Source organism: Lactuca sativa, chromosome 3 (assembly GCF_002870075.4).
Source record: "Lactuca sativa cultivar Salinas chromosome 3, Lsat_Salinas_v11, whole genome shotgun sequence".
In the NCBI taxonomy this organism is placed as follows: Eukaryota; Viridiplantae; Streptophyta; class Magnoliopsida; order Asterales; family Asteraceae; genus Lactuca; species Lactuca sativa.
This window is the reverse complement of record NC_056625.2, coordinates 292,841,085-292,854,095: the sequence shown is the minus strand read 5'-3', so window position 1 is coordinate 292,854,095 and position 13,011 is coordinate 292,841,085. Positions and strand designations below refer to the sequence as shown.

The 13,011-nt window shown below is 31.8% G+C and overlaps 1 protein-coding gene and 1 long non-coding RNA gene across 6 annotated transcripts in view; one reads left to right on the top strand and one right to left on the bottom strand.

Annotated features, from left to right (window-relative positions):
- Window positions 1-395: 395 nt before the first annotated feature.
- LOC122197237 (uncharacterized) overlaps window positions 396-13,011 on the top strand; it is a 42,999-nt gene continuing 30,383 nt past the window's right edge. For 2 of the 5 annotated variants that reach the window (XR_008231148.1, XR_008231149.1), the window contains exon 1: window positions 396-1,578. The gene's annotated coding sequence lies outside the window, so the exon portion shown is untranslated. Of the gene's footprint in view, window positions 1,579-3,598; window positions 7,934-13,011 lie in introns of those variants that run through there. The other 3 variants (XR_008231147.1, XR_008231146.1, XM_052769587.1) reach the window with 3 other exon arrangements.
- Window positions 7,395-9,096, bottom strand: LOC111907730 (uncharacterized). The gene is made up of 2 exons (XR_002855650.3): window positions 8,435-9,096; window positions 7,395-7,871 (listed from the first exon to the last, which is right to left on the bottom strand). It is a non-coding gene; the product is annotated as an uncharacterized LOC111907730 (long non-coding RNA).

The window sequence follows — 13,011 nt, the reverse complement described above, 5'->3', positions numbered from 1 at the left end:
TAATAAAACGGTTTAGTTTAAACAAAAAGCTTCGTTTGGCAGTACGAGCGTTTAGCTTTTAGTTTTAACAAAACGCTCCGATTCTAAAAACTACTTCATGTATCGTTTAACAAAACGCTCATGAGCTTTTGAAATAAATTTACATAATTACCCTTAAAAATAAATTTATATATTTATTTATTTTTAATCAATTGTCATTTTATGTAATTTTATATATTTCAAAAGCTTCCAGCTATTTTTACCAAACATTCATATAAAAAATAAAAGATACAGTTTTCCGCTACCAGCTACCCATTACCTGCTTACAACTAATAACTATTTTTGCCAAAGACAACCAATATCACTATTTCACTAAAATACTACTTCGCATATGTTTAATTGTCAAAATATCTACCCAAAGGTCACCTTGACTTTTCAATAATTGAGTAAGCTTCAAATGGAAGCTACCCAATTCCTTCGTCCATTATTGATCTGAACATCCCTCTCTCCATCTCCCATTTTTCTTTTCTTTTTCTTCTTCTTTCCTTCTTCAATTTCTGGCCAAATGAGAGGCTGTCGGCCACCATGGCAGTCCCTTTCCCTTGTGGACTCAAGCAATCACCAAACACCACTGGAGACTTGTTTCCGATCAGCACCAGCCAAACACCCATCTTAGTGAACTGCTTCCACCATCGAACACCGGAATGTCCCCGACGATGACCAAATCGAAGCTGAAGGTCACCGAACGTCGATCTCTCCACCTCCTTCTGATCGTCCTTCGCAGCTCCCTCCCCACCTTAGACGATGACAACGGCCCCAGCTGCCGCCTCCACTGCTTCTCCATCGATTGAAGCTGTTGAAAACACTTTTTTTAATCAATGACTACAACTGTTTCACATCCTCCTTTGAGTTTGCTAGCGGCGACGGGAGTAGTGAACCAAGAGGAGCTCGCTAGAGATCGTTTGCCCCTCTCCCTCCCTTCGCATTTTCTGATGCCGAATCAAAAAACGGAACCGACGAAGAAGCTGCCAGAGCAGCCCATCACCACTGCGGTCGGCGACAGCAGCCACCTGCTGCTTTCATTTTCTTTCCTGGACCGTTGCCCGTCGATCAGTCACCATCGGACCTTCCCGATCGCTGCCTTCTTCGTTCATGTTCCTTTTTCCTTCTAGATCGGATGAAGACCGATACCTGTCCCTTTTTTGTTTGTATCAATTGCCCAAAAACAGTCCCCCACTTATATTAAATAATCAAAATCAGGCCTTTGACATAAATCTTTACAAGTCGTGTCCAGTTTGACTTAGTCATTACAAAAATGGTCCCTATATTGTTTTACAAAGATCAAAATTGTCCCTTTTGATTTAATTTATCACAAATCAGTCATTTTTGTTAGACAAATTACAAAACAATCATTTTTGCATATAAAGTATTTCAAAACAAGTCCTTTAGTTTAAAGTATTACAAAAATAGTCATGAGCTTTGTTTTAACTAAAAAAGACGTCGAGATGTGGTTTTTCACGTGAAGCTTCACCAAAACCGAGCCTAGATCGAGATCATGCAACGAATGTATCAAGCCTAAATCAAGATCACGCATCGAATGTGAGTTTCTACGGCACCTCTTCTTATAGTTTTAATATATATATATATATATATATATATATATATATATATATATATATATATATATATATATATATATATATGTGGGTGGGGGGATTTATGAGTATTCATCCGTTCGTTCATAAGAAAAATATTCATCATGCATCATTATAAATGTTATTATATATTACTTGTCATAATCATCATAAAATTTAATAGTCATAATAAACTCCACTATCACTATCATTTTTAAAACTGTAAATTTTTATCGTAACTTTGATCCAAAACACAATTAAATTATTGTTCTTATAGAATTATAGTCATGAGTTTTTCAAGTTTAAATATTAATAACAAGAACTAAATTTTTATTCGTAAAACACTGAAACAATCTAAAAAATTTCTTTTAGAATTAGAAATAGATTCTAAGATAGCAATATTCAATTGCATATCTAATATTGAAGCAGTACATGTAATAGATAATAGTATAAATTGGAAACAAGAACAAATAAAAAATCTTGAAAATAAGATAACAAGATTAATTTGTTAAATATGTCTCAAGAAATAGAAAAATCACTAATAATAACTACTCCGTTAATAAAAAGAAACTAAACATTTCATTTCAAAAATAAAAAATACACAAAACTTGTTAATATGGAAACTTTACAAGAAAAAGTAGAAACATTAACTAAATTATTTGCTGCATTAGAAATTTCATCCGAAATTCAAGAAATTAATACAGAAATAGAAAATAATTCAGATAACAATTACGCAGAAGTAATATATGATTTTTCATCCGATGATGAAAACCCTTATTCAAATCCATATAGAAATTCACAAAATAATTTTGGATTAAAACGAAAACAATCATATGTTGAATATGATTATCAAAGTCAATATATTTATGGACCACCTTCATTAGAAGAAAATTTTTTATATAGAAAAAGAATGGTTAAAAATAAACAAAATAAATAGGAAAAAATACCTCCACAATACATACCTAGATTATTTACATTTCCAACAAATTCAGATATTCTCTTTATTGATTGTGATCATAATCCCGAAGCAAAAATTCAAGAATGGAGTAATAAAATGAGATTACAAATTCAGTTAGCTGAAGAATTAAGAAATTTACACCCAACACTTTTTCTTAATTTTATCATTCATAAAACACAAGGTAATATATATCGTTTTCTCTCATCTCTTGATGAAACTGAAACAATGATGATAACTACTATTGATGCTATGGAAACATTTAAAAATGGATTAAGTCGTCTTATTCAGGAATTCAAAGGAAAACAAATCGAAGATAGAGTATCATAGGAAGCTTTTCAATTAGAATCGTTATGCCTTTTAACTACTCTACGAATCTGTAATATGTGTTATCTAGACCCATTTATATGCGAATATTCTGAACATTATTATAATTTAGATTCCACTAGAAAAAAAGATAACATTAGACATGTTTTATGAAAAATTACCATCATTAGTAAGTGAAAGTGTAATAAAAGATTTCCAAGAAGCATTACAACAAAATAAAATTGCAGATACTTTAGGAGCACAGATAAGTATATTAAAAGCATGGATGTCGAAAAAATGTTTAAAATAAAAAACAACACAAGATGCAAAAATTTATTTATATTGTGACACCCTTTCTAATAAAGTTAATCAATATGGTTGTAAAGATAATAAAAAACAACGATATAAAAATAATATTTGGAAAAAACAAACTTATTAACCTAGATATAAACAATATTATAAACAAGGTGAAAGAAAATATTTTCGAAATAGAAAACAATATAAACAAAAATATCAATCTAAAACAAATTATTGCCCATCAAATAAAAAAGATTGTAAATGTTAGATATGTCAAGAGAACGGACACAAAGCTTATGAATGCCCAAAAAAGACTAAAAATGAAAAAGAAAAAAAAATCTATTAAAAATTGCATATGATCTCGGATATGAACCTATAGAAGATTCAAATATAGATATTTATGCATATACAACTGATTCTGATTCAGATGCAGATAAATAATCCTATGGAGAAAGCATTATTGGGATTAGAACGTGAGAGAATGCTCATATCTAACTCATCTGAAGTATACATTGCCAAAGCATACAATGGTATGAAAATACCATCCGAAGTATACTGTGACATCCCCAAAATCACGGCCAGAAAAGACCGGTTTGTTTATGCTTTATAAAAATTAGAGTACTTCATTTCATAAAAATGTTGTGGAATTTGTTCCCAGAAAAACATGGTAAATACGTTATTAAAATATTTTTGAAGAAACGTATTTATTTTATTTTAAAACGTTTGGGATGTCATCGTTAATACAAAAACATAAGCATAAACAGAACTTACAATTATTTACACTAGTGATCTACATCTCTTTAAATCTCTCAGTGTATTGTGACTTCATATCAACATCTGTGATATAAATAAACTGAGTGGGTCAGGTTGGGAAACCTGGTGAGCACATAGAGTTTTCAACCCACAATAATATAATTATTATTTTTAAACATCAAACAATCAACCCAATTACTCATTCCTGTTATCCTCACATTACGTCCCTAAAACATCTAACACAAGGGACCTAGTCAAAGGACTATCATTGGGATGGAGTATATCTGGTGAGCACACAGTTCACACAGTTCGAATAAACACACAGTTCGGTTAAACACACAGTTCGACTAAACACCTACAGGTTGCGAGCCTGCTAGTGTTCCACTGGACTGTCTAGAATAGTCCGTGGTCGTCATCTATACTCCGCTAGATGACTAGATCATCAAGAACAACTATAACGAGGCATCTCATTATTTCATTTTATCACACAACAACTAATACATCTACCCATGTTTTACCCAACACATTTTGTAGATATAAAATACATATACACTTTAAATCATTGAAAACATGTATAAAACATTTATCCAACATAGATAGCAAGTATACAGATAATATACACACACAGCACGTAATTTATATAAAATACTTCATATCTATATGTAAGCTGAAAGTAACTATGCACTCACTTGAGTAGGTGGTGACTCAGCACTCGGACAACGCTTCGATACTCTCAAAACGATATTCCTTCGATAAAACCTAGTACCGATACCACTAGGGTTTAGTTTAACGATAACCGCGACAAATTAATTAGTCTGACTATTATTAAGCGTTAATAACGCTCAATATAACTCATAATAATAGCCCAAATAATTATTTTAAGGACCTAATAACATTCATATAATTATTTGAAAGGTATATTAAAAATTGCGTAAGCGTAGCATACTTACAGCGAATTTTATCGAAAACCGAAACTTAATTGGAGCAGCGTTTCGAAACCGAAAAACTCCTTTTTCTCGGGACTCCGGGAGCCTCGGGGCTTCCCTAGGGTGCTAAGGGGGTTTTCTAGGGTTTAGGGGGGGGGGGGGGTTTAGATGAGCTAGAGAGAGAAACTAGTGAGAGAAAGAAGTGAAAAATGGTGTGAGAAATGAAGAACCCTCGCTGCCTTTTTATAGGTGTGCGCCCTCGGTCGTACGCTGGGCGTACAGCAACACTACGCGGGGCGTAGTTCGGATAAGGATGCCACCTCGGACCAACTGTCTCGCATTCGTCGGAAGGATAAGGCCGAAGGGTACGCTGGGCGTACCGAACTCGGACGCAGGGTGTAGGGCGAAGCGACGTGTCCTTCATCCGAAGTGAGCCGTGATCAGCAAGCGACGGTTAGGATTGAGCCACGTCATCAGTCTCCCACAGATTTCGCAATTTCCACTCCCGACTTCTAAAAATCACAACTTTCACATACGAGCTCCGTTTTCGACGTTTTTTATATCCACGCGAAGGTGGGAACGTACTCTACAACTTTCGTTTAGATTTCGTTGGCTAATTTTGGCTCGATTTTAATTTTTATATTATCAACGGGCCGGGACACGATTGGTCCGTTAAATCCTCATAACTTCTTCATCCGACATCCGTTTTCGCCCATCTTTTTCTCGTTATGCTACTCTCAACGAGGTCTTCGATTCTCGTTTAGGTTGTGTCGGCTAAAAACCGCTCGATCTAATATTTGAATTTCGGGCTGTACACTGCTAGTCCGAAACTTCGAAAAATCATAACTTCTTCATACGAAGTCAGATTTGGGCGTTATTTTTATCGATGTTCTTAGTTTAACATATTCTACGACTTTCGTTTAGATTGCTAAGGCTAAATCTCGCTCTATCGTAAATTCACTATTTACGCTTCCCGGTATCGTGTCGGTTCCGTCGCGAAACTTCAACGGGTCATAACTTCTTCGTTATAACTCAGATTTCGGCGTTCTTTATATGTACGAAAACCTTGTAACATACTCTACAACTTGGTTAAAATTATTTATTCTAAATAATCTTTTGTCGAAAAGTCGTTTTCGACCCCCATTGCCTCTAATTTGACTAGCCCGGATTTGCGGGCGTTACATATACAGTGGTATGAAAATACCACCAAAAGCATACAAAAATGAAATATACAGTGATATAAATATATAACCAAAACATACATTGATATGAAAATTCTCATATCAACATTTGAAATATTAAAAGCAAACAAATATGAGCAGTCCTTCCGGTACCTAAAAGGCACAAGTATTCAGACAGCAGACATATTGAAATGGAAGCAATCATGAAGCAAATACAACACCAGCTCAAACAGAAGCAGGAGCAAAAAGCATCATTAATTAAACAACTTGAACTAGTCAATCGTGAAGAAGAGCAACTATAAAAGACACTACAAATTTTATCATCTTATTCAGCACCTAAAGAAGAAGCAGCTAGTAGCTCAACAACAAAGCAACAAAAAGAACACATTCAAGAAATATCATCCGATGATAGTCAACCACAAACAATACATAAAATAGAAAAACAACCTATGCCACCAAACCAAGAAGAATATCCACTACTTCAAGCCGATCATAAAAACATAAAGAAATGGTATGTGATTTTCAATGGAGAAAACAAAGGAATATATGACAATTGGGGAATTGCCAACTCATATATTCTTTGAAAAAATGTCATTCAAAAAAGTTACAAAACAAAAAATGAAGCAGAAGCTGCATACAGAGAAGCATACAAAGAAGTCATAAAAAGATAATGTCGAATGTTCAAAAACAATTCTCCTTGCACCACAAAAACCCATATCCAGCTATTTCCACCACACAGAAACCTGTATCCATCCCAAAATCTCTTAATCAACTACATGCCAAAATTGCCCTTGAAGCCATTCCATCAACCAAAGAAAAAGAAGCCACGAAAAAACCAACTACCCAAAAATTTGCTAAACTATGGCATAGTCTAGTCTCATACACAGAAGTTCATTATTTAATGGGTTTCTACCCAATAAATTATTCTAGTAAAAACTTCGTTATATATTCTTTAACAGACAGTGAAAGAACCCCAGAAGCATTAAAGGTAATCGAAACTTTTGAACAACCGTTCAAAAAGTTTTCCCATCAATTAGCAGAATTATCTAATGATCTAAAGAAACAACTTTGTAAACATATCATGAAATTGTTGCAATCGTATGATTGCAATACGACAAACATATGTTTACATTTTAGACCCCTAGACTATGGAGGGTCTTACACTTTATGTTAAATCCTACCGACACTACATTATTTAAGACAATAATTATACAATGAGGGTCTTACACTTTATGTCGTATTGCAATAGATAGGGCTTTGCTATTTAGAAATAAACAAACATGTATTTACATTTTAGACCCCTAGACCCTCCATAGTCTAGGGGTCGGAAATGTACATATATGTTTGTCGTATTGAAATCATAGGCTCGAAAGAGTCGGTTACAATTATGGTTGCAATCGTATGATTGCAATACGACAAACATATATTTACATTTTAGACCCCTAGACTATGGAGGGTCTTACACTTTATGTTACATCCTACCGACACTACATTATTGCGTATACAGACAATAATTATATAACGACAAATAACAAATAATTACAATCCCTTCTACACTAAAAGGACAAGTGTCTTCAATAATGATTTTTTACATCATTGCTTGCGTCATTCCTCCCGCCACCGAAAGGACAAATTTTTCTGAATGATGTGTGCTTCGGTCATGCCTGACGTTAGTCTTCCATGAATAGTGTTTTTTCCTTATCTGAGTTGTTTCATGATGGCTTGTATTCTCTGGTTAATGTGTCTGCTATATGATTGTTGGTGCTTTTGATATACTTGAGGTATGGATGAAACTGATGTAATTGTAATTGTCAACGGATTAAACGTCCACGACAATAATCTTCTTGTAATTTATATTGCCAAATGCCAAGTAGATATTAATAATGATTGATGAATTTTCTATTTCTTGAGACATATTTAACAAATTAATCTTGTTATTTTATCTTCAAGATTTTTTATTTGTTCTTGTTTATTAATATTTACAAAACTCATGATTAAAACTTTATAAAAACAAAATGATAATGTTCTTTAAAGTTACATTTAAAGTTTTTAGAAATAAATACAGTGGGATAGTGATATTAAATTTGTAATACGGAAAGTTGAAAAACTTTTATGGAATATGAAATGAATTTAACTTCTTGATACTCATAATTGCATTAAACCTTCTTACAACAATTGTTTCAATTGTTGGTGGATAGGATTGAGTTATGACGATGAATATGAATATGTATTATCATATATTTAAAAAGATGAATATTCATTATCATGTTTATGATGCTGCATATGCATATATTCATATGAACGAAAGATTGAGTATGCATAATAATAATAAGAACGTTACTTAGCTTTGATACCAAAATTAAAGACATGACGGTATTAATAAAGATTAAGAGAAGATTATACCTGAATGATGCGTTGGATTATATTGATGATGAATTATGTTGAATAATTGGATGATTATGTGGATAGTTTGGATAGGGCTCTGCTATTCAGAAATAGACAAACTATTTCAACAGAAGAAGAATTTTGAGATTCAACTCAAGTCTTAAACACTCAAATAACTCTTCTTTATTTCTTATGGGCAAAGGCCCTATATATAGGCTTGAAGGAGCAGGTTACAATTATTGTTGCAATCATATTATTGCAATACGACAAACATGTATTTACATTTTAGACCCCTAGACTAATAATGACACTTGTCCTTTCAGTGTGGAAGAGATTGTAATTATTTGTTATTTGTCGTTGTATAATTATTGTCTGAAATAATGTAGTGTCGGTAGGATGTACCATAAAATATAAGACCCTCTATAGTCTAGGGGTCAAAAATGTAAATATATGTTTGTCGTATTTCAATCATACGATTCCAACAATAATTGTAACCGGCTCTTTCGAGCCTATATATAGGGTCTTTGCCCATATGAAATAAACAAGAGTTATTTGAGTGTTTAAGACTTGAGTTGAATCTCAAAGTGCTTCCTCTGTTGAAATAGTTTGTCTAATTCTGAATAGCAGAGCCATATCCACATAATCATGGAATTATTCAACATAATTCATTATCAAGATAATCCAACGCATCATTCAAGTATAATCTTCTCTTAATCTTTATTAATTCCGTCATGTCGTTAATTTTGGTATCAGAGCTAAGTAACGTTCTTATTATTATTTTGCATATTCAATCTTTTGGTCATATGAATATATGCATAAGCAGCATCATAAACATGATAATGAATATTCATCTTTTTAAATATATGATAATACATATTCATATTCATCGTCATAACTCAATCCTATCCACCAACAATTTAAACATTTATCGTAAGAAGGCTTTTAAAGCAATTATGACTATGTACCAAGAAGCAAAATTCACATTTCATGTTTCAAAAAGTTTTTAAATTTTCTTATAAAAATTTTGGTATCATTTATAAACATCTGTTCATTATGTATCATCGTAAATATTACTATGAATATTCATCGTCACAAGTCTTCATTAATATTCATTTATCATCATAAATTCAATATTAAAACCAATCTACCTACAATTTAAACTATTTCATTAAAAGATCTTAAAAGAAACAATTACTATTTTGTACCAACAAGTCAGAAACATTTGTCAAAAACTTTTTAATTCTCCGTATGAAAAGTTTGGTTTCATCACCATCATTATAAATATAAGAGTAATAACTAAACCCCACCATAACCTTGTTATTAAAATTTATAACTTTTAGTTGTAACTTTAAAAGAAAAACTAAACTATCATTTTGTTCTAATCATGAGTTTTTCAAGTTTAAATATTAATAAACAAGAATTACAATTTTTTCGTGAAACATTAAAACAATCTAAATTTTTTTTATTAAACTTAAAGCTAGATTCTGATATATCGATAATCAATTATATATCTAACATTGAAGCAATACATATAATAAATAATAGTATAAATTGGAAACAAGAACAAATAAAAAACCTTGAAGATAAAATAACACAACTAATCTGTTAAATATGTCGCGAGAAATAGAAAATCACTAATAATAACTACTTCGTTAGTAAAAAGAAACTACATATTTCATTTCTAAAAATTCACACAACTTATTAATATGGAAACTTTGCAAGAAAAAGTTGAAACATTAACTAAATTATTTGCAGAATTAGAAATTTCATCTGAAATTCAAGAAAATAATACAGAAACAGAAAATAATTAAGATAATAATGACGCAGAAGTAATATATGATTTTTCTTCAGATGACGAAAATCCTTATTCAAATCCATATAGAAATTCACAAACCAATTTTGGATTAAAACGAAAACAATCATATGTTGAAGATGATTATCAAAGTCAATATATTTATGGACCAACTTCATTAGAAGAAAAATTTTCATATAGACAAGGAATGGTTAAAAATAAACAAAACAAATGGGAAAAAAATACCTCCACAACACATACCAAAATTATTTACTTTTCTAACAAATTCATATATTCTTTTTATTGATTGTGATCAAAATCCCGAAGCAAAAATTCAAGCATGTAGTAATAAAATGGGTGTACAAATTTAGTTAACTGAAGAATTAAGAAATTTACATTCAACACATTTTCTTAATTATATCATTCATAAAACACAAGGTAATGCATATCGTTTTCTCTCATCTCTTGACGAAACTGAAACAATGATGATAGCTACTACTGATGCTATGGAAACACTTAAAAATGTAATAAATCGGCTTATTCAAAAATTTATAGGAAAACAAATAGAGGATAAAACATCTCAGGAAGCTTTTCAATTAGAATCATTATGACATTTAACAAACTTACGAATTTGTAACATGTGTTATTTAGATCTATTTATATGTGAATATTCTGAACATTATTATAATCTAGATTTCACTAGAAAAAAGATAGCATTAGACATGTTTTACCAAAAATTACCATCATTAGTAAGTCAAAGTGTAATAAAAGATTTCCATGAAGCATTACAACAAATAAAATTGCAGATACTTTAGGAGCACGAATAAGTATATTAAAAGCATGGATGCAGAAAAAATGTCTAGAACAAAAAACAATACAAGATGCAAAAATTGATTTATGTTGTCACACCCTTTCTAATAAAGTTAATCAATATGGTTGTAAAGATAATAAAAAACAACAATATTAAAAGAAAACTTGGAAAAAACAAACTTATAAACCTAAATATAAACAATATTATAAACAAGGAGAAAGAAAATATTTTCGAAATAGAAAACAATATAAATAAAAATATCAATCTAAAACAAATTATTGCCCATAAAATAAAAAAAGATTGTAAATGTTGGATATGTCAAGAAGACGGACATAAAGCGTATGAATGTTCAAAAAAGACAAAAAGGGAAAAAGAAACAAATTTATTAAAATTTGCATATGATCTAGGATATGAACCTATAGAAGATTCAGATATAGATTCAAACATAGATATTTATGCATATACAACTGATTTTGATTCAGATGCAGATAAATAATCCTATGAACAAAGCATTATTGGGATTAGAACGTGAGGGAAACCTCATATCTAACCCATCCAAAAGTATACATTGCTAAAGCATACATTGGTATGAAAATACCATCCGAAGTAAACAATGATAAAGTATACAGTGATATGAAAATATCAATAAAGCATACATTGATATGAAAATTTTCATATCATCATTTGAAATATTCAAAGCAAACAAATATAAGCAATCATTCAGGTACTGAAGAGGCATAAACATTTAGACATCAGACACATCGGTATGGAAGCAATCATGAAGCATATACAACAACAACTGAAACAAAAGCAGGAGCAAAAAGTGTCACTAATGAAACAACTTGAAGTAGTCAATCGAGAACTCGAAGTAGTCAATCGTGAAGAAGAACAGCTAAAACAAACATTACAAATTTTATCAGCCTATTCAGCACCCAAAGAAGAAGCAGATAGCAACTCAACAACAAAGCAACCAAATGAAGAAATTCAAGAAATATCATTCGACGATAGTCCACCACATACAATACCTAAAATAGAAAAACAACCCCTCACATCCAATCCAGAGGAGTATCCACCACTTCAAGCAGATCATAAAAGCATAAATAAATGGTATGTGATATTCAACGGAGAAAACAAAGGAATCTACGACGATTGGGGAATCGCTAATTCATATATTCTTGGAAAAAATGTCATTCATAAAAGCTACAAAAAAATGAAGCAGAAGCTGCATGCAACGAAGCATACAAAGCAATAATAAGAGATAATGTCGAATGTTCAAAAACAGTCCTTCTTGCACCTCAAAAACCCATATCTATTTCCACTACACAAAAACGTGTAGCCATCCCAAAATCTCTTAATCAATTATATGCCAAATTTGCCCTTGAGCCATTCCATCAACCAAAGAAAAAGAAGCCATGAAAAAACCAACTACCCAAAAATTTGCTAAACTTTGGGATACTCTCGTCTCATACATAGAAATTCATTATTTAATGGGTTTCTACCCAGTAGCCAGGCGCCCAAGCCCCAAAGCAGTCTTCCTAGCCGATTTATCTGATCTTATGACTTTATGAGATTATTTTATTCATAGATTTATCGATACCATCTACTTAGAAGGAACCAATCTCCACTGCATCAGCGAATTTCCATCAGCTGTACAAACAGTAATAAGAAATTATAAAACACGCTTCGCCAAACAAGAATGAGGATTATTCATAAAAATGCATTCTAGTTATCCAATCTTTGATGAAGATTCACAACTACTTGTCCCAAGCATTACCTTCGCAAACATGGGAATCAGCAATGGTTCGAAACCTACAAAAGATGATCTAACCCATGAAATACCAACACAGGATCATCTAGTTTTCACACTTGCCGGTGTCTATTTAGCATCATCCCACATAGGCAATGGTAAAGATCAAAAGTCAAGAGTCAGAGTAAATTATGCCAGTAAAAACTTCGTTATATATTCTCTAACAGACAATTAAATAACCCCAG